Source organism: Suricata suricatta, chromosome 9 (assembly GCF_006229205.1).
Source record: "Suricata suricatta isolate VVHF042 chromosome 9, meerkat_22Aug2017_6uvM2_HiC, whole genome shotgun sequence".
NCBI lineage: Eukaryota > Metazoa > Chordata > Mammalia > Carnivora > Herpestidae > Suricata > Suricata suricatta.
The window spans coordinates 61,540,405-61,563,486 of NC_043708.1; the positions used below are offsets into that span (position 1 = coordinate 61,540,405).

General features: G+C 38.8%; 1 protein-coding gene across 3 annotated transcripts in view; it reads right to left on the bottom strand.

Moving 5' to 3' along the window:
* Positions 1-23,082, bottom strand: part of NPAS3 (neuronal PAS domain protein 3) — an 836,879-nt gene that overhangs the window by 710,460 nt on the left and 103,337 nt on the right. The window lies entirely within an intron of this gene.

The window sequence follows — 23,082 nt, forward strand, 5'->3', positions numbered from 1 at the left end:
GCCTTCTGGTACATGAGAAACATTTATAAAACTTTATTCTTCAAAAGTACTGTACACACAGGAAGAATTCAGTGTAAGGAAAATCACAGTTTGAGGATTCCAGGTAGTCAACCTTGAAAATTTATGTACCCATCAGGTATCCAAGAGAGAGACCATTCTGCTTTGGAGGGAGAACACCATGGTAATCAGTGGAAAGTATTTTTTGTATAAATAGTGATTTCTCCCATTGGTGAGGAACAGCACTGTAAATAACCCCACAATGGGTGAAGAAAACAATCTAAACTGTCTCCAAGTACTGTGTGTGAATGTGCATGTATAATTATGAGCACAGGCAAACTGGGGCTTGAAAGCCACAGAAAGGGCAGATATTATCAGTAAAATAGCAGTTATGCATTTACATTTGGGAATATAAGCTCCTACAATTCATTAGGAATATTGGTTTAAGTCATTTCCAATTATTTTCTGATATCCAATGTATTTAACTCTAAGAAATCCTTCTTCTAAAATAATTTAATTTCTCCAAATTTTACTTAAGAAACCCAAGAAATAGGACACTGCACATTTGAGTCAATGAGAAGTTATTTCTCCCTTTTTCTGTGTGACTTCCACCAGGATGGAAACACTGGAAAACAGGGGTTTACTCTACAAGAATTTCTTCGACCTCATCTTCAATATAAATAGACAATATTATTGCATCAAGGTATGTTACTGTAAGGTGGATTCTTTCCAACAGAAAACTTCTGATAAAAACCTAACTACTCTGCTCTTTATCTGATTGTCTTTTGTTTTAGGAAATTGTTCACATGGTTTTAGTTTTGGTAGGACAGTAGTGTGCACTTTATCAAATGACTCTAAATTGACTAACCATTACCATAGATAGCAACACAGGCACCTCCTCAGAGGAGAAATCATCTCAGTATTTTGGACACCAATTTCAATGTAGTCTCCAAACTGAGAATACACAGACCTCGTGCTTCTGTCATTTTATTTGTAAGCCCAGAGCCAAATCAGAACTGCGTGCACATTACCAAGGAAAGGGTATTCAACTGGCTTCATCCTTGGGATTGTAAAGCAAATGTCCATCTCATATTTCCCTGATTAGTCGTAGTACCATCATTTAAGTAACAGAACTAGGTGTATTTCCAATGAGGATTCTGGCAGTAAAACTCATCAATGTATTTCATATAAACAGAAGCCAAAAGGGGCAAAAAACTCACTGCAATGCTTGTGAACCAACCAACACAGACTCAGTTTAAAACACTATGTAAGTACTAGAAACTATCATTAAGTCGGGTCTTGAAAGGGCTAAGCAGAAGAAAGTGTTAATTAGTAAATTAGTACAAATACCATTTTTAGAGTGGAAAAGCTTTCCTTTACACTTTTAAACATTTACAAATAACAATTTGGTAAGGTGTAATTTGGGTTATTTATGGAAGTGTGATTTATGCTTTCTTTAAAAAAAATCCCAGCACCTTTTATCCAATGAGCTCAATGCTCTCTAGAATACAATTTTTTCCTCTAAAAGAAGTAGAACAAAATAAAACAGAATGTAAGGAATCAGAGAGAACATTTAAATGCAGGCCAGAAGAGCATCCCTGGACAAAGTGAGCGCCAGCAATGCAGTCAGCTGACCCCGACTAATACATTCCCCAAATGGTCAAGCAAGGGTACACAAAGCTTGATCCAGCATTCCTTCCAAATTTTGTTGAGTTGTCACCTTCACAGTGAACCCTTTTCCAGCCACCTCTACTTAAAATTGCAAACCCCACCCCCATCTCTGGGACTCCTGAACCCATGTTCTATTTATTGTTAACTCTATGGCATTTATTCCCCTCTTAAAAATTCTCTAATTGGTCCATTTGCTTCTCATCTGCATAAATTTAACTATTGCAAGAGCTCATACCCTTGCCTGCTTCATCTACTGTTGTATTGTCTAGTGCGTGGCACCTACTAGGTGCTCATAAATGGTTATTTCATGAATGAACAGCATCAAGCCTCTTTATACTAGACATTCAAAGTCCTGGGTAGCTCTGTAGGTACACTGAAATGAGTGTATCAAAACTTTTTGTGGGGGGAAAAAAATCACACACCAAAAGCAGTTCTTGTAAAGTTATAGACATTTAGAAAATAAACATCTGTCATATATATTCAGTTGAAAATACTTTTTTGTAAGTAACACTGCTTTGGATTAATCAGATAAAGATCAAAGTCAAGAATTTTGCCAACAGTGTTTCTTGCTAGCATACTCAGCTATGCCTTTCAGCTCAGTACATTGTATATGAAGGATATCTTGTTAAAACAACTGTTGAAGGCAAGTCTTGTCATATCGGCCACACTCTGTACCCTATGGGAACTCAAATGTTCCAAAATCTATGTTAATATAATCTTACTGCTCTGTTGAGCTAAAGCAAGAATCAGTTTTTCAGTGCCATGTAAGGCTTTATAAAAGTACCACATTATCTATATGTCTTCCAGAAATGAAGAAAAGCTGCAGTAAGGATTATGCTGAATCAATTTAGGAAGGTAAATATTGTTAACAAATACCTTAAAATAACCTGGTAAATGATTCCCGACTCCCATTTTTCAACTAACAGGATGTCTGTACTCTTCTTTATGTAACTGGTAACATAGTACCTATGGGAAAAGAAAATTCCCCAGCTCAAGGGTTCCAAGTGGCTTCTTAGCACAGAGGCACTCTACTTTCTAATGCATTTTTCCCCTGAAATTCTTCATGAAACTCTACAAATCTGTACTTTTTGCCTTGCAATGTGGGTCTTATTTTTGCTTACCAACCTCTCTGCTCATTTTGAATTATGTGATGATAGAAGTCCAAGACCCTTGTGTTTTGGGTTTTTTAGGGAGGACTGCAAGCTTTTTAGGGAGGACTGAGGGACAGGTCATAGACGAGGTCACAGTTTTTGTTTTCAACTAATGATATTTCAAGTATAATGAGAAATTTTCACAGTAAATGTAAACATGCTTATTACTTACCATAAAGTGCTTGTTTCATTGGCTGAGGATTTTAAAGACCAATTATTATTATTACAGAAACAAACAGACAGAATTATGAATGATTTAAACACTGAGTATAACTTAATCCATGTTTTCCAATTAACAAAGTAAAAAACTACATCTTAAAATGTTAAAAGTTCAACAAAATACAGATTCTTATGGATTCTACCAATACAGTTTATTAAAGATTTACTGAATTATATGAGGCACCTGGGTGGCTCAGTCAGTTGAGTGTCTGGCTTCAGCTCAGCTCATGGGTTCGAGCCCTGTGTGGGGCTCTGTGCTGACAGCTAGCTCAGAGCCTGGAGCCTGCTTCGGATTCTGTATCTCCCTCTCTCTCTGACCCTCCCCTGCTTACACTGTCTCTCTCTGTCTCTCAAAAATAATTAAAAAACAAAAAATTTTAAAGATTTACTGAATTATAGATTTATTAACATACATTAAATCAATGCCTCCCTAAATAAGTATTTTGGAGAAGTTAAATTAACTTGTAGTTGTACTTCTCCCTTTCTGATAGTTCAGTGGCCAATGTTTAGAATTGAAGATGCAGTTCTGTTTCTGTTGAAAAAGAGAAGCTAGTATAACATGTGCCCTTGTTCCCTGCCATGACAGGCAGGTAGACCAAGAGACTGTGTCAAGTTCAACCAGGAGAACCAAGCACACAGGTTGTATTAGGTGAGATCAGCTTTAAGACTTGAGGTAAGGAGACAGAAGATAGCAAGTGCACAGCTTAAAACAAAGGACATGACAACCTTTAATGATAGAACCACACCTATGAACTTGAAAAGAAAATAGAACTTCCAAACAAGGGAATTAAAATGTTTTAGATGCAAGCTAAGTTGCTTAACATATTGCTGATGATCGAGCCAGAAAAATTTATAAATTCTAAGAAAATTATGATTAAAATGAGATTTTCCCCCTAATTTTTTAACTATATGGAAGTACAATTCACTAAGGGCGTAAATTTTGAAGTTCATAATCAACAGATCAGAAATATGTATGCCAATCTCCCCTTGATATGGTGGCTGTCAAGAAAATGAATACTAATCACGGAAGTTACCTGTGCATTAGCAAACACATACATACAGCCCTTCTCAGGCAGTGACAGAAGCTTAAGAAATGATGTCAGTCCTGCCCTGTCTTCTGCAACATGCACCTGTTCCATGTCTGAAAGGCACCTTGATTCACCAATATCTACCAACAGAGTTGAAAGTCATTATTTGCTGATCATTAGTTTATGTTACCCACCCCTATCCTAGAGTGTGTATTTGTTTCTTATATAGTCAAATACAAATGAAATGGAGGTCATTTCTTATCATAATTAATTCAGCTATACAATCCCACTATTTTGGGTTGTCTTTTCACACCCCCAGATGTTTGCTATCTTGAGAGTTCTTCTTGGTGCCCTACGAATACACATCATTTTAAGAAGTATTTCCTGACTGAATCCTGTTGAAGAATACAAGTCATCATATAGACCACAGCCAGCATATTGGACCTCCAACAGGGATTCTCAAACTTTCCAGTCTGCAAAACACTTGGAGTCAGGAAATCACACGATCCCTGCACCCAACCACAGATTCCCTTAGTAGCCCTCAAATAAACTTTGAAATTTTCTATTTGCACAGGCATAAACTATTTATATCATCTTCTCATTTTTTGATTATCCCAAAAGCCTGTCAGGTGGCCTCTGTTTCTTATCCACCCCATGCAAATGCAAAGGTAGAAATATCTCACATACTCCAGAACTCTTCAGTATTTCACAAAACCATATAAAACATCCAATCCAAATTTCTACATCTAAGGTCTCATCAATCTTACCCCTTATTTCTAGTCAGCCTTAATAGAAACTCTTATTTCCATCCTCTGTCAGATGAAAACATGGTTTGTTCATTCCCACCATCAAGGGCCAGCCAAAATTCCATCCACCCCAAAAAGAATTCCCCGATTCACTACAGCTTTAAGTGGACTTGACCGTCCATACCTGCAGAGAGCAGAAACTTTTACATCATTCTTAAGGTACTTAACATGCCCTGTCTGATAACAAAAGCACCTGTCACACTCCATCTCCTTGCCCGGATTTCTTTCCAACTATAGAGCACTACCTTCTTTTAAATTATATATGCCTTTTCCTATTTTCTGTCCTTCCCAGTAGTGTATAAACTCCATGCTGTAGCAACTTTGGATGTCCTGTTTACCACGGAATATTTAGGGCCTAGAACAATGCCTGTCACTTAGTAGGTGTCCAGTAATTATCAAATGAGCAAATTGTCATCTACTTTAGATTCCCTGCTGGCCTGAGACTTCCTAGAGATTAAGTAATGTCTACAATTTTTTTACAAAAAGAGGATAAATAAGTATTTCTTCTTGGATGAAGCCAAAAAAACTTTCAAAACCACCACATCCTAGCCCAATATATTCCATTTTTCCCAAATATTATCAAGCTGTCTAATAACTAAAAAGGAATATTATAAGCCAGTAATGATATCACCATCATTTAATCTACATCTACTGCATTCTATCTCCCATTGTGGTATAAAATAAAAATTTGTAAGGTATAGAAGTTAGGAAATTTTTAATATTCAAAGACATGTATTTATTTATATACTTTTTTCTTTTTATGGATTTCCCTTATAACAAATACCAATTATAGTATGGGTCACAAGTCTACACAAAATACTATGTGCCATGTTTCCTGCCCCAGAAAGACAAAGACTAAATGTTGAATTCACTACCTATTAATTTCAAGGAAACCCAAGGCCTAAAGTACTGGCTGTGCCCAATAACCATGTGATGTGCACACACTTACACGTGGCCTTGCCAATTCTTCCCTGGCCCACAGTATTCCCTGCGATTCAGTCCTAAACAAAGATATGGATCAAAGCATTTTCTAGTTTTGTGCTGCGGGTTAGGATGGGACCACCTAACACATTCAGTGGGAACCTAACCAAATTAGATTCTGGGTGCCCCGGAGAAGAAGGCCGACAGAGTAGCACATTACTGCTCCTTTGGCATGCAGCATGTTCCTGTGGCCAAGAAATTGCACATTCGTGGAGTTCGGTTTTTAATTTATCGTATATGTTGCCTGTACATAAGTTTATTTAGATTTCAAATGTAAGACATGATTTCTACCACATTACTTTGCAAGTAAAACTCACCTAACTGAGGTTATTTTCTAAATGAAATTTTAATTTCTTTCCTTTGTGAGGCAGAGGTTGGGAGGCGGGAGGAAAGGGGTTCCCATCAACCAGTTGAAAACATTACAGTTAAAGAGCAAGAATATTAATATTTTCCAGGGTTTATTGAAAAAAAGAATTGAGAGGCAGTAGGCTGGCTCAGTCAGTACAGCAGTCAACTCTTGATCTTGGGGGTGTACATTTGAGCCCCATGTTGGGTGTAGAGATTACTTAAAAGTAAAATCTTTAAAAAATAAAACTAAAAGCAGAATTGAAATGCCTTAAAAATTTTTTAATGCTTATTCATTTTTGAAAGACAGAGAGACATAGCATAAGCAAGGGAAGAGCAGACAGAGAAGGAGACACAGAATCCGAAGCAGGCTCCAGGCTCTGAGATGTCAGCACAGAGCCGGACACAGGGCTGGAACTCACAAACCAGGAGATCATGACCTGAGCCAAAGTCAGCTGCTTAACCCACTGAACCACCCAGGCGCCCCTGAAATGCCTTTTTTTTTAATGATACGAACATAGAAACCCTACCTCAGAAATGTGATGACATGTATTTTACAGTTTTAGTTAGCATAGCCAATTTATATTGTACTTCATATTCAAATGATTTTTCAGAATAAAATTACTTTATTTTACATACATTTTATCACTTCTGTGGTTCATACATGTTAAACAGCAAGTAACAGTGGCATTAATCCATTTAATAAAGCAAATTTAAAATGCTAGATTATACATTTAAGATGTCCTAAGATTCCTACCTTTTAACTACTGCTCTAGAATAAGGGTAAGGAGATAGGTTTGCACTCCATTGCTGTCATTGGTTGCTTTAATTATCTTAGTTTTCTGAATACTAATACAGCTAGACATGATTCAAAGACTCAATTCAAAGATTTACTAGAAAATGGTAACCTTCTGAAACAGTTTAGAATGGCTTGTTTGACTCTGAATTAGGTCTTTCCTGAAGATGCATGAATGAACTAATCATCGTCTAGCTTTAAGGACCATTTAGTGTTGACCCAAAATTTTGAGATTAGATAGCTTTTTTTTTTTTTTTTTACTAAATCCTATTTATGTCTTTTTACAAAGTAGCATGAATATTCTTTGGTAGGAGCTCAAAAATATTAATAATGATAATGTTATTATTTCGAGTGGTGATGAATTATTAATGTACCATGAGGTTCAACAGCTGGATCAAAATCACTGAACAGAAAATCGATTACAGAACAACTTTGAGTACATTTGTCATGAGGGCAGCTTTGCCCATTAGGTGGCATCAACTAAATTTTAAGAAGTAGAGAAATGTTGGAAGTACTCTTTGGCACAAACTAGTAAAACCAAAGTTCACTTTCAGTTTGCCATATAATAGTCTAGATTCCATATTCAAAAATTTCTGCATCTGTATAAAAAGTGAATCCTTAAAAATTAAAGTTCATAAAGTTATGAATATGCTTTACTCTATCTATATCCACACAGCACCAGTCTCTCTGGACCGTTTTCTGTGCTTTATCATCGTAAATATCCTTGTGTTCCTATCGTGCTAAATGCTCAGCATTTTGCTTACTGGAGAGTCGTGCCTAGTCCAGCATTGCGCGAATGCAGGACCAGGTACAGAAGAATGCAACCTCAGCTTTCCAAACGGCAGCGTGACGCTCTGACCTCCACGCCACGTGCTGTGATCATGAGTGATGGAGCAGTTCTGACTGCAAGCTACTTTCAAATAATGATCCACAAAGTTAATCAAAAGGGCTTCCCTGTTCAATATTTACCTGTTACTCATTGACAGCCACTGTCTGCCTTGCCATCTAGAATGGATAGAACGGGATCAGAAATCCTGAGCTCAAACAGAACCTGAGCGCCTCGCTGAAGTACCAGGCACAATGAAAGCAGAATTAAGCTGCTCTTCAAGCCACCTCTGACACTAAAGATGTCTGCAGGAGTTCCGTGGCACCAGCACATGGCTACTTCCTGGACTTTGAGGCCCAATTAGTTGCTGATAATAAAAGGGATGAAAGGAAGACCACCACAGGAGAAATAAAAAAAAAAAAGAAGAAGAAGAAAAATAAAAAGAGAAAGGAGATATTAGGTATCAAAATAAACATGGTGGGGAAAAATAGTAATTTCCTGTATTTGGGCAAAAAAATAATATTCCCTTCTTGATGTGATCTCCTTGCTTTTATGTACTAGGAAAGTCATATCTATCCTGAAAATTATTTTTCTCATTTTAATACATATCCAACATTTTAAACTACAAAATAATAAGAAAACACTGATCTTTTTTATGTGTTAGGTATTTAAATACTGTTTGCCAGGCTGTCAATCAAATGTACCCGGAGGGGACGCTGGCCAGCCTCCGCGTCCACCTCTAAAGAGAGGCAGGTATCAGACTGATCATGATGCCAATTCTCTCTGGTTATTTGTAACTCTCAGCTAGAAAGCAAGGCTTACTTGGAGACCTTATTCTTCACATTTTTTATCCATGCAGCTTGGCAGGTTTTGAACATGGGGTTTAAGGAAGGACAGTCGCTTCAAATGGTAATCCTCCTTTAACTAATTTTTTCCTAAACGCTTACTTGGGAATGATAAATATTATCTGAACACTTAGAATAATGCCTGGCACGTACTAAGTACTTTACATGTTTTGGGGCATTTACTACTACAGCAAACTCTAGGAGAGAGATTATTACTAATTCACAGATGAGAAAAGTAGGAAACAGAGAGCTTATGTAACTTGTTCACGATCACGCAGCAAACAAATGATTCAACTAAGGTTTGAATACTTCAGTTTCCATTAGAGCCTGTGTACTTACCCACTGCAGCGAGGTTGCCTCTAATTCCACTGAGCACTACTGAAAAGGTAAGACAACCACTGGCCTCTAGTAAGAACCTTACAAAAGGTTTGTGGAGTGATAAATAAATCAGTATCTTAAGGAACTTGAAATCTTATTAAGCTATCCCTCCACAGACCGACAGTGTTTTATCCTTTCACTTCTAGGACCTGCCTCCTCTTTCAGTTTAAGGGTTCCTAAAAAGTATTTATTTGCATATCTACCATTGAATGCCACCACATGTGTGATAGAGAGTAAATGATGCATTAGAATTGAATCTCAGCTTTAATATTGACTTTCTCCTCTCTCTTTTATATCCTCTCTCAATTCACTCCATCAGGAAATCCTGTGGGTTCTTCCTTCAGAATAATCACAATCCAGATTCTTCTCACCACCACTACTTCCACAGCCTGGGTGTGAACAAACCCCTGTGCCGACCAGAATGGTCTTGGAACCAGCCTCTCTGCTCCCACCCATATCCCCCTGAAGTGTGTACCCAGCTAGGAGCCAGACTGATTTGAAAACCTCACTCAGACCCCACTACTCCTCCTGGTAAAGGTCCTGCCATGGCCTCACTTCAAGGGGACTAAAAGCCTGGGCGGCCGGGTCCTGTGTGCTGCACCCTCTCTCCCCGGTCTCCAGCTGCAGCCTCTGCTCATTCACACCCACTGCGCCAGTCCCCCAACTATTCTTTGAAAGCAGCAAAACCTCTTCAGCTTCCGGGCCTTCCTAGCAAGTGCTCACTCTGCCTGGAATATTTCCTCTGCTGCTATCTGGATGCCTAACTTGCTAACTTCCTAACAGTCTTTACTCAAACGTCATTTTTTAAAATGGGGCTGTACCTATGTGAAACCATAACTGACCTATCTCCATCGAACACTTTTTCATGTTTTTATTTAAATTGCATTTAGTTACCATATGTGGTAAAACTGGTTTCAGGTATGGAATTTGGTGACTCTTCACTTACATACAACACCCAGTGCTCATCACAACAAGCGCCCTCCTTAATGCCCCTCACCCAGTTAGTCGATCCCCTGGGACCCCTCTCCCTCCAGCAACCCTCAGTTTGCTCTAAGAGTCTCTTACGGTTTGCTTTCCTTTTTCTCTTTTCCTAGGTTCATCTGTTTTCTTTCTTAAATTCCCTATGAGTGAAATCCTATGATATTTGTCCTTCTCTGCCTGACTTATTCTGCTTAGCCTAATACACTCTAGCTTCATCCATGTTATTGCAAATAGCAAGATTTTGTTCTTATTGATGGCTGAGTAACATGCTATTGTGTGTTTATACCACTTTTTTTTTTACCCATTCATAAGTCAAAGGAAGTTTGGGCTCTTACTCCTGCTCTAAACATCAGGGTACACCCCAACACTCCTAATTCCCTCTTACCCTTCACTTTTTATTTCACACACTGACCACCACAGAACAGACAACATGATTTGCTTGATCTGTAACTTCTGCTGTTCACTGCCTGTCTCCAATGCCCTCTAATTTTCAGGGCTAAGATGTCAGTCTTTGTTCATTATATATCCCACACAACCACACAATAACTCCTGGTTATATATATATTTTTAAATTTTTAATGTTTATTTTTGAGAGAGAAACAGACAGCATGAGCGGGGGAAGGGCAGAGAGAGAGAGAGAGAGAGAGAGAGAGAGAATCCAAAGCAGGCTCCAAGCTCCATGAAATCAGCACAGAGCCCACCGCAGGGCTCAAACTCACAAACTGTGAGATCATGACCTGAGCTGAAGTCAGATGCTTCAATGACTGAGCCACCCAGGTGCATCAATAGTTCCTGGTTATAGAAGGTACCCCATTCATATGTTGAATTAAGAGAATAGAGAAATGCCATGGATAAAGCTAAACCACGGAATCAGCGGGTGTTGTGCCCAACGTGAGTAAGTGGAGATGTTTCACAGATAGGAGCAGAGAGAGCCTCCATTGAGAGCTATCTTGGTTGGGAATATATGGGGGTGGCCGACTAGATCAAAACTAGGGGGTCTTGAACACAAAGCTAAGATTATCAACACCGTGCACTAAGAATGAACTGCTGAGGACTTTGAGCTAGGAACCATGTGAGAAATAGTATCTTAATCCGGTAGCTATAGGATAGCCCAAAAAGATATTATTGCATTCCCTTGCATGGTATTTTGTATACAGTAGGCCTGCAGCATTTAATTTAAACTGAAGGAGACAGGATAGAAGTCTAAACAGTAGACTACAACAATCTACACATGAAATGATAACTTGGGGAGACGAGAACAGAAGGTAGACCTTTACAAAAGAAATCATGCTACAAACAGGCTATTTGACATGAGAGGCAGGATGGAAGAGGAGTCCAACAGCAAGCCCAAATGACTAGAAATATTAAGATAAAGCCAAATTAGTGCAGTGTATGAGAGAATCATTCTAACGAAGATACGGAGCTCTGCTCTGGGGGCGTGGCTGCAGGGTCCCGGAAAGAGCTCCAGAATGGGACAGGAGGAAGGGTCCCTGTGCAGGAGAGCCACACCACACATGGCAGCTGGGGGAGAGGATTCACATCATTAAAGCTCTAGGACTCAAAGGTTTTATGTTTGTTGGGTTTTCTAGATAAAAAAATAGAGATATAACACAATTCATTGGGTTGCTTTAAGGATCAATTGGGAATGTCCATGGAAGTCTTGCAGATTTGTTGGCCATTCCATGTGCAAGTTGACATAAAGCAAATCACAAGCAGAAACCTCCAGTAGTTTAAAATCTAAAACTCGAGTTGGCAAAGAGGTAGGACTGGAAAGAACTTGGGATTCATCCACCTCTAGGATAATTGCAGTGTAAGCACAGATGAAATTTCTAAAGGGCAGACATAATCCCCCTCACATGGAGTACACAGCTTTCCATGTAAAGGACACTAAATAACTAATGTTAAAATACAACAAACTTACTCTCCTCTTTAGGTAAGGCTTTCATTTTCTCAGGGTCTTATTCTTTTACAGAAATAGATTTCAATAGACTTCCCTTGAACAGAAGGTAGAGGGTTTTTTGTTTTGCTTTGGTTTTTGGTTTTTGTTTGGTTTTGTTGTTTGTGTTGTTTGTGTTTTTGGTTTTTGAGGACAAATATCATCCTGCTCCAAGGGGCCACATCATCCAGTTGAAAGTGGATGACCTTCTGGGCCACACTGAACTGAACCGGTCTGCTATCAATAGTTACCAGATTAAACCTTCTTAGTTGTGGGAATTGCACAACCTGCCTAACCTCTGAGTCTTCATTCACTCACACGCCAAATGAGTGTATTACCTACATACTTTCAAATAGGGACGTGGGGGTCAATTATAACAATGTATAGAGACCACAGAATACCACAGTTGGAATATGTTCCTTCTTTTCTGACTTTGGCCTCATGTAGCTGACTGCATAACCAACACAGAAACAGGAATGGTAAAATTGAACCTGAACTTCATGGTCAAGAGTCAAAACTTCTGTTGTTCCCCTAAGGACCAGTTTTGCCTCCTAATGTAAGACTTCAGCATCCAGGAATATTTCCCATGAGTGGATGAATAAAAGCAACTGTATTCATTCTCTCTTTTCTCTATAGCTCAGAGCCAACCATTTGTATCTGGTAAAATTATCCTAAAGAGAGCCAATAACGGTGTATGCAGTACAAGTAAGCCAAACTTGCCACTAGATCCTTGTAAAAATATATTCTACTTAAAATCTGCCAGCCCATAATTTTAATTTTCTAGTCTTCCCTTCCCCCAAGACATTACACACGTACAATAATTTTTTTTTAAAAACCAGCTTTATTCCTACCGCCCTCATAAATTTGTTACTAGCTCTTAAGAACAGCATTCATCTAAGAGGGCGAACAATCTTGCTATCAGATGAATTTATTCATCATCAGTTTGTTAAGAGTTCAAGAAATCCCCCTACCCTCCACCATCCGCACCAATGAATGGGTCTCCAAACCTCTCCTTGTAAAAATACTGCGTGACATAGAAGATCACTGCTTTTATCATTACCAATTTAAGACTTAGGATACCTGATAAATTTCTCCAGGGGGAGGACAATCAGCCATTACAGTTAGGTAGTCCCTAGAAAAGCATGCTCCCTCTCTGGAAATGAGCAAAGACCTCCCTATAGTTACTGTAATGTGCTCTTCACGAGGAAATCCGCTGGTTTCTAAAGCGCAATAGATAGGAGGCTCCCTTTCCCACTGACCCATACAGTTGACTGCACTCCTAAAACAGCTTTGTTAGTGGAGTTGAAGAATGGAAGAGGAGAATTGTCAAGAAGAAGACCGTGTACCTCCTGGTTTCAAGGCCAAGGCAGGCAATTGGCCATGATTCATTCTGGGGACCCCTGACAGGCAATGATAAAGAAAATGATGCTGTTATGAAAGCCTAGGTTGGTCAAAATTCTATTGAGGACAGACAGCTACATGTGAAAGAAAACAGGACTGTCCTCAATTGGTACCTAGTAAGAAAAAGGCTAAGAGTGAGGCTCTCTATATAATCTAATATATAATTACTACCGCTTTTCTTTATTGCAGAGATTCTATCTAACTGGACTGACGGGGAGGGAAGGGCAATTAGGTTTTAAGTAAGATGCAGTGATCATCTACTTAATCACATAAATCTCAAGTGGTCAATTCCAAAGAATCCTCACACTGCTAAGTGAATCACAAAGGTCTCAAGTTTGACAACAGAAAAAAAAAAATCAACCAAGAACGCTTTCCTTACATGCTGGTCATTGAACAGAAATCCTCCCAGGACCCAGACTTCTCTCTGCTTTGAAAACTAGATCAAAATATCTCAATGCTGAACACAGTAAATAGAGCTATTTTTTTTATAAGCACTTTAGAGAATGAGGCAGGAGATATGGCATGTGAGAAAAGGAGTTGATAAACGACCAGGAAACCTCTACCTAAACATCCAGCAGTGACTTCTCATCCATGTACATGTTCTGTTCTTAAAAAGCCTTGTTACTAGAACCCACCACACCCTTCCCCCCATTAGCTTCATCCTATAGCTTTCAAAACTATTTGTAAACTAGATAACAACTACTAGATTAAAAACAATTGAGGTAGATTTTTCTGATGAAAATGTGTCATTAATGCCACTAATATCACTAGCTGTTGCTGGATTTCTCCTGTTTGTTTGTGCCTTCCCCCCAAGAACAAGAATTTAAATTCCCAACAAGAAAGTGGTAAAAGTTCACAAGGGAGATAAAAACTACAACGGCAGGGGGGGGATGTCATGAAAGGAGATCTCTGCAGAACGTGATTTTTATGTGGAAGGTGACCATGCAGTTTCCCTTAGATAAGCTGTTTGTGTACAAGTTAGAATGCTTGGCCCCAGAAGTTTCCCAGCTGAGAAAACCTCAGGAAAAATCCACAAGAAAATGCTCACGTATATAGATACAAATGTATCAAAGATGACATGTACCTCAACACACAATTCTGCATAATGATAGATACCAAGTTGTTAACACTGGCTATCTATGGGTGGTACAATTACAAAACACATTCACATTCTCCTTAATGTTTATCTGCATTTTCCCTATGTTCCAGGAAGAAAAATATATTGCAGCTTTATTCAAAAAGAGCGATTCGAAGAGAAAACAATGAAACTAACGTAGGAATCCCCCATTTGCCAATACAGAGGCATGGCCTGGGCTTAGTCAAAGGAATTTCCAAGATTATCTCCTCAATACTATTTGACTGGACACACAGTATGCTCTGTAAGCTCCAAAGGAACATAAACCCTAGGGCATTTACTGAGCAGAGGACAAGGAGTGCCTGAATCAGTAATAGACAAATGCATGGAAATAAACTTGAGCAGGGTCAAGTTGAAACCATAATCTCACCCCTTTCTTATTAGGACTACTATCAGGAAAAGTATGTTAATTTTAAATCTTTTCATTAAAAGGGATAAACCTTTTTCATTTTTTCCTAGTCTAAACATACTGCTTATAAATATTTTTGAGCAACAGATCATAATATTGTAAGTGGCATTTCCATACTATTTTTATGTATTTTTCATAAATAAGATTTTATTTTCTTACGTTTCTCAAGAACATGAAATTTTCTGGTGTAAGAGATGAATTTAACAGATTCTGAATATTCACTAAAGCTCACAATTATTCCCTTCAATGACGTACTACACTTTGAATGCTATGAAGCAAATTCTTTCTCGCATTTAATTATATAAAACATAGTAATAAATGGCAGATAAAACAAAATTCAGGATGTGTTCCTTTAGGAATGCAGTACTTCCATAGCCATAATGGCTTCTCCTACTGGAAGTTGAATGTTTACAGTTTCCATTTTGCCGACATGAGTTCTTTGATATGAACAGTTATACCCTAAGTTAAAGAACAAAGTAGTACTCATTCACTGCATACTTACTACATGCCACGCACCATACTACGTGTTTTTGTGGTGTGGATCTTAGGCTCTATAGTCAAATAGACTGATGTCCAATGCAGGGGTCAAACATTTTCTGTAAAGGGCCACATAATAAACATTTGAGACTTTGTAGACCATTTGGTCTCTGTCTCTAGTCACCTCTGCTATTAAAACACAAAAATAGTCACAGACAACATCTAAGTGGATGGGTATGGCCAGGTCTTAATAAAACGTACTGTACAAAAATAGGCAAGGGGATGTGAGGGTTGGGGGACATGTGTGGCCAGTGAGTGACAGTTTGGTGTTCCTAAACTACGTTTCACCCCATCCTACCTTCTTCACCTTGAGGGAGCTGTTCCAGCTCTGTCAGACCCCATTATCTGTAAAATGGTGGTAATAATCAGACCTAATACTTAATGTTATCGTGAATATTAAAAACCATCAAGCCATTAGCCTACTCTTTCTCAGAACAACTATGAGACAATTTTAATTTTTATCCCCATTTTAGACTTGAGAATACAGAAGCTCTATGAGTTGAGTAACTTAGCCACAGTCCCAGATCTAATAATTATGGGGAGAGGATCAAACTCAGATCCATTTCCAGGAGACTTAACCACCTCCAGCAGTGATGAAATATTACTGCATGGGCTTGTGGATCTCTCCCTCCCTTTTTTTTTTTAAGTAGATTTTGGGCCCAATGTAGGACTTGAACTTACGACCCTGAGATCAACAGTCAGATGCTTAACTGACTGAGCCACCCCGGCACCCCTGGACTTGTTGATCTCTTAAAATACATCGCTCACAAAGACGAAAGCCTATTTCTGCTACTCTAAGGCATAAACTAAGTCCAAAAATTCACTCCAGACACATCTACACAGAACACACGGAACAAGCTGTTAAGGTGAGAATTTATTAAAACCAGAGTTTATGTATAAATTTAAGTTTGCTATATTATTTTTAAGAACTGGGCACAAGCACATAGGTCCCCCTGTCTCTTTGAAACCACTATTAGCGATTTTGAACCCTGTAGTTCAACAGCCTGCCTACAAAAGATTCATTGTAGCTCTATTCCTCTCACCTTGACCTTTGCCATCTCTTCTCAAGTTTCTAGAGTTCTTATACATAATGCAGGTGTGTCAGTAACCAATTATTTTTAAAAACCTAGGCAGGCACTTCTCTAATGAAAATACACACTCTGGTAAAGCCAATTAATATTCTTTCATTTTAAATCATGCTTCCTGTGCCTGTCCATTTTTGTCTCTCCCGTTCTATTTTGAATTACAAAATATGGAGCACCTCAGGGCACCTGGGTGGCTCAGTCAGTTGAGCCTCTGACTTCAGCTCAGGTCATGATCTCATAGTTCATGAGTTAGAGACTCAGATCAAACTCTCTGCTGTCAGTGCAGAGCCTGCTTCATATATTCTGTCCCTCTCTCTCTCTGCCCCTCCCCTGCTCATGCTCTCTTTCAAAAACAAACAAACATTAGGGGCGCCTGGGTGGCTCAGTTGGTTTAGTGTTCGCCTTCGGCTCAGGTCATGATACCATGGTTCCTGGGTTTGAGGCCCGCATCGGGATTTGGGTTGACAACTCAAAGCCTGGAGCCTGCTTCGTATTGTGTCTCCCTCTATCAGTCATTCTCTCTCCCTGCAAACATACACTCTCTCTCTGTCTTCCATTTTAAATAAATGTTTAAAAATTTAAAAAACAAACATTATTTTAAAAATATGGAGCACCTCAAGCCAGGAAAAGCAATGAATCTGTGGACAGGCTCTGAACTGGATTTCATACTGCTGGAGTCCTGCAAGGTGTTTCTAAGTCTAAATATAACTTCAAACTAACATACACAGTGTGACTGCACACTCTCCATGCAAAGCACATGAAATCAGTATCCAACCTAAGAGGACAGGCTGACCCAGTGGGCCACTTTCCCACTTTCCTGTGTCAGGTCCCTGTCACATCCTTCCTTTCCTGAAAACTCCTCCAAGGTTCTCTCCAGATGGCAGGCCACCCTACTGCCTCTGCTTCCCCTTCTCCAATCTCAACTCCCATCGCCCTTCCCCTTCCCTCAACTCCTGATGTACATCATGTGCGAGTTACTGCATCATAAATATCCACCTTTTAGCCCCAATCACTAGCTCAAGCACCTTTCCCCCAAATCAAAATCTCTTCCACCATGATTGCGAGGCTCACCTCCACTATTAAAAAATAACCCTTTCATGGCGCCCCTTCTGTACTTTTTACCCCTCACTCAAGACACCTCTTACACAGAAGCCCAATTATTTGTTCCCATCAGTCTTCTAGGCTTCTGCAGGGCAGAGGTTTTCTTAGTCACCTCTAAGTCACTTTATGGAGAACAGCACCTGACCTGTGGGTGACGATCAAAATATAGTTGTTAAATGAAAGCATAAATTAGCTCTTTTTTAAGCTAGTCTGGCATTCGCCCTAAACACTACACCATCCACTTTACCAAGATATACCACTTCAAGTCATTTACAGGCCAGATCATTGATGTGATGCTAAAATTAACTGGGAGAAACCATCAGAAACCATGCTGAGGTCTGAAAGGCATGATGTGGAAATTAGAATTCATTTGGATATTGAAAGGCTTGAAGCAGTTCTTGCTACAAAGTTCAATGTCTGTTTAACATGCAGATTCTATTAGACCTCTTTATGAAGTTCATTGTATATTTCTCTTTCCTCAACTCTTTATTTACTGATCCAAACACAATTGACATAAATTAGTCCAATGGTGGAGGGGCAGATGGGGGCTGTATAATTGCAATCAATCAATCCGGTTAAACAGCCAAAAGAATTCACTGCTGCTGCTTCTAGAGCCTCCTTGACCTTTCCCTCCCCTCCCCGTCAGCACAGGTGACCATCTATTCCCCCCAGCAGCCTGCCTGACAAGGAACCTGTCTTGTTCTCCTTAATTGGGGTAACACGTGCAAGTGGTTGGCACTCTGTCTGGCACAACATAGCTAATAACGACTGGTGAGCTCCTCCTTCTCTCACTCTCCTCTTCTGGACCTTGCTAATTCCTTTGCTCTTTTGAGTCTGGATTTTCCTCATTTCCAAACCCATGCTTCTTGGCCAAAGCCAGTCTTAATGCTACACTGAGCAGGAGACCACCCTCTTGCTGGATTTCTTTTCAAGAAAGGAAGAAAACATCACCTTCCAGCCTGAAATTAATCTCACCCATCCCGGTCATGGTATCTGAAATTATTCCATTGGAGACTAACTCCCGTTTTTGCTTGAATTCTTTCACTTGGAATTGCTTATTAAAATGCAAATGGCCCTGAGAAGAGTAACATTATCAGTTAACAACACCTGATCTGCAATGAGGGGTACAGAGAAAAAAGCCTTGGGGAGAAAGGCCTGGGCATGAGACACTAACCAGGTATCCAGGTGGAGTCGATTTCAGAAGTAAAAGGGCTTGGATGGAGAGGCAGGAAACAGACAACCCTCACAATTTTGGCAATGGCTTCTTCTCTTTAGGTGACAGCTCCCGTTTGTCTCGTCAGTGACAAACACCTTCTGAATCCTGGCTGCACTTAGAGACTAGAAACCCTGGGTTAAAATCCTTTGTTTAAAATGGGTGCTGCTCACAGAGCATTAGTCACTTAAGCTCCAGTCTCCCGGACTCCGTCTTCTCTAAATTTTAGTCCAACAATTGTTCTTAACACACAGCGACAGTAGTGTCAAACCACACGGCCAAACTGTGTCCAACTTGGAGGCTATGAAGGCCTTTCTCAGTTTACTCTTTCCTAGTTACCTTTCCTCACAGTCACACATGAACACAAGTGTTTCCCACTGTATTTGGTGGTAAAACTCCATCTCATGTCTATGAAAATTTCCTTCCTTCCACCTCAAGTATTTTCTTGCCTTCGTTTAGAAGTTTAAAGTTATCATAGTTATTACAGAGGCGGAATCCTCTTTTCTCAGACCCTCCACACTGCTTTTATTTGTTGGAAAATAGGGGAAAAAAAACAAGATAATTGCTTTAATTGGCAAGAACTGGTATATCTCCCAGACAAACCAACTATTCTCCAGATGAATTCACTAAAATCCAGAAATATTATTGCAAACTTAAAGACAGCTTAAAATGGAGAAAAGGGTCTGGGTTCTACAAGTTTTAGAACTTCCCAAAGTGCTTAAGCTTTGTCAAAATTTGTCAAAATATGATGGTTAATGTTTTTAAACATTAGGAATGTTTTAAATATTTAAATATTTTTAATATTAGGAATACAGGAAACCCTGTATTCCTACCCTCTACTAAAAAAATTCATTATCACCAATTATGATTTTAAATTTTAAGTTGGCCATGTCATAAGCATTTAATGTAAGAATTTAGAATAACTGCCATTGTTTTAAAATTCTAAATTCTAGACATTTTGAATTAACCATGGATTTTATATTCCTATGTATTTTAAGTTTAAGATTATTGTAATTATTTACTTTAATAATTCCCAATAACATGTCAATTGAACCCATTTTAAAATATAAGAAAATTCATAATTACAAAACAATAGAATTACAGTGGGAAGGATTAAGAGCAGGGATGTGCTAGGAAATACTGAACAACTAGTTGGGGACAGGAGAGCACCTGATTTGCAGCATTTCCAGTTTCCATAGTGCAAATACTTTGCCCAATTTCCAGTGACTAACCTGAGGTCAGGGATCACAAAACGGGAAATATGTACATACAATGGATTTCCATGGGCCCCTGCAGGTCAGCACTAGCACATTCAGCTAGGAGGGACCAGACAGCACAGCCTTTTCATTCCTGAACCCTTTTCACATCACTGACCATTTCTTTCTTTATAACCTGTTGTATCCTGAACACATAAGGATATAATACCTGTACATTATTATATTTATACGTTTATCTACCAACTGCACTGAAGAAACTCTCTGTCCTTTTTTTGATGAAAAACACATATTAAGAGATTTTTCACCTCAGGGCACACCCCACGCACACACACGTTTTATGTACACTTACAGAAACACATGAAACAGAAAGAGAAGCCTCAAGATAAAACACACTCTCATTATCTGCAATGTGCTAAAATTCTCGATTCTTTTCCCCTGTTTTTCTTTGCTTTGTTTTGTTTTGTTTAGATTTGATCTTGATCCACTAAATTGGATTCATATCCCACGATTTGGGTAGAGGTCCCAAAACTGAAAAACAGTACTAAAATAGACTAAGCTCATTTAAGGCAGAATTATAGGTCATTAGCCTACATCTATGCCAATGTCTAGTAGGAATTATCGAGGCCCATGAAGGTTAAGTCAGTGCCTAAAGATGCACCTGCCACCAGTGTCCAAAGAGCCTTCAAGGCAAGTGATAATTCATGACATAGAATCAGGATAGTCATGGCTTACAAGTGAAAGCTAGAGTCCCTTCCAAGACAACTACGTTTTCAGCAGAAAATTGACAGAGAACTTTTTAGAAACCTGTACTGACCCCATCATTGCTGAAAATTTGGTCCTTCATCTACTGTGCCCTGTGCCCAACCCTGCCCATTTGCCTAGGGAGACCAGGCAGATCTGAGCAATCCTCATTTCCCTATTATTGATAATAATCGACAGTGTGGAAAAGGTACCCACCTTTTTCACAAAAAACACTTCCAATCCTGTTGCAAAAAGAGCTATATGATGCCGATTATTATGATATAAAAGTACATGCTTCTACATACCATACGTTAATACCAGCTCTCTAATAACCAGAAACCAAAGACTGAGTTGAAGAAAATACTCACTCAGGAAAATGAAATCTGAATCCATGGACTTTTCTCTTCGGTGTGTTCATGCACCACATGCTTTTTTATAGGTGCTATTAAATGTACCCTATAGTTTCAAGACAATCCAGATAAGCGTCTTCACTAAAATACACAACACCATTAATCATTTCAGTGACAGTGCTCCAATTTAACATCTTGGGGATTTCCTCCCCTTCTTCATCATTTATTTGCCAATATTTCCTTGTTATGAATATCCCCCTAGTGACTTTCCCTGGCAGTCACAGCTGTGCTGCCTACTGTGTCTACCTTGACTACAAATAACACAAATTCTTTAAAAACAAAAAAAGCCAGCCCTTAGAGATGATACCTACAGTTAGAAGGGTAACCTTTCTGTGGGCTGAATTCCTGGTGACCTTATCCAGGCTTCTGACTTTAAATTGACAAGCCTCCGCCTCTAGCCTGATAGTAACTGCCTCTCACAGACACTGAAATTGGCTTAATTACAAATGAACAACAGTTGGCGGTTGGTCTCCAATTACTTGAATGGTCAACAGTCAACTGCTGCTTTCAGAGGGTCTGTAAAGAACCCCCTTCTTATATAGCACAAGGCTTCTTCAAAGTATGCATGAATCACAACAAAGCCACTAGCAAATTATAGGAAACTGACTACCAAGAGCCACACTAAGAACGACTCACAGATAAGAATTTTCTTAAAATAATCAGTAACAATTTTGCATTGTAATTAAACCAATTCTGACGAAAAGAATAATGCTACTGAGACAACAGAATATCAAGAGATAAAGCCAGAGAAAAATAAGTAGCAAAGGTACAGGGAAGAATCCCAGCTCCATCCGGTATCCATTTTATGTCCCCTTTAGAGAGCAACCTTCACTGGCTCCAGAATTTGCTGATTATAAAATGGAAGCCATGAAAGAAAATACTGTACAACCAACTGGAGGAGTAAATGAAAGTAGAACTCACCAGCTTGTATTCAGAAAGGATTTTTAAGGAAAAAGGGTATTTTTTTTTCAATAATGGAACTCCACTATAAAAGAAGTTTAGAGTTTGAAGACAAAAAACACACTGAAGTATATTTGCAAAGTCTATCTGGAAAGTCTAATGCGTGCAGGGGAACTGTTTACCTTGCTTTATATTTTCTACAGAAAAAGTTAATTAAAGGTTACTGTTTCTTCAATCAGTATTCAATAACTTTTATGGAAAGCCTAAGGGCTATGCTTTGGGGAAGACTCCAATTTAGATTATTGTTTAAAAAAAAAAAACCAAAAACTTCCTTCTGAGCAAAAACAACACAAGTCAAGCTATAATACATTAAAATGCCTTTCCTTCCCAGAGCAGAGTGTTTACTTCAGTGATAGTAACAACACCTCATTACCAACAGTGCAGATTCTGTTAAGTAATGGACAAAGCAAATGGCAGCAAAGGCAGAGGACTCAACTTCAATTTAACTGTCCTGTAAGGTACATAGTAATTAGCTGCAAAGCTCTGAAATCTTAGCTAGCATGTTAAGTCTGCTACATGACAGTATAATTTGACTTCTTAAAGGATTATGCAAATTACAACTCATCATTCCATTACAGGATTGAAAAAAAGTGACAGCTAATTTATACATAACACACCTTTCAAATCCCTAAGATGCGTAGCACCTGTGCAACGTATTTTGCCGAGATTTTCTTGCATATAAGTACTTGTTTATTGCAATATAAAGAAGCTTACCTAAGAGCTTTAATATAGTCATTTTTAAAAACTTTTAGACCACAATTTCAAAAGCATAAACATTATTTTGGTCTCGATTTCAAAGGCAAGTTTTGTTGGTTGTTTTTGTTTGGTTTGGCTTTTTTTTCCCCACTAGATTAGAGAAATATAAGGTTTCAAGACAAGGATATTTTTGAATAGCTGGCAACCACAAGCACTG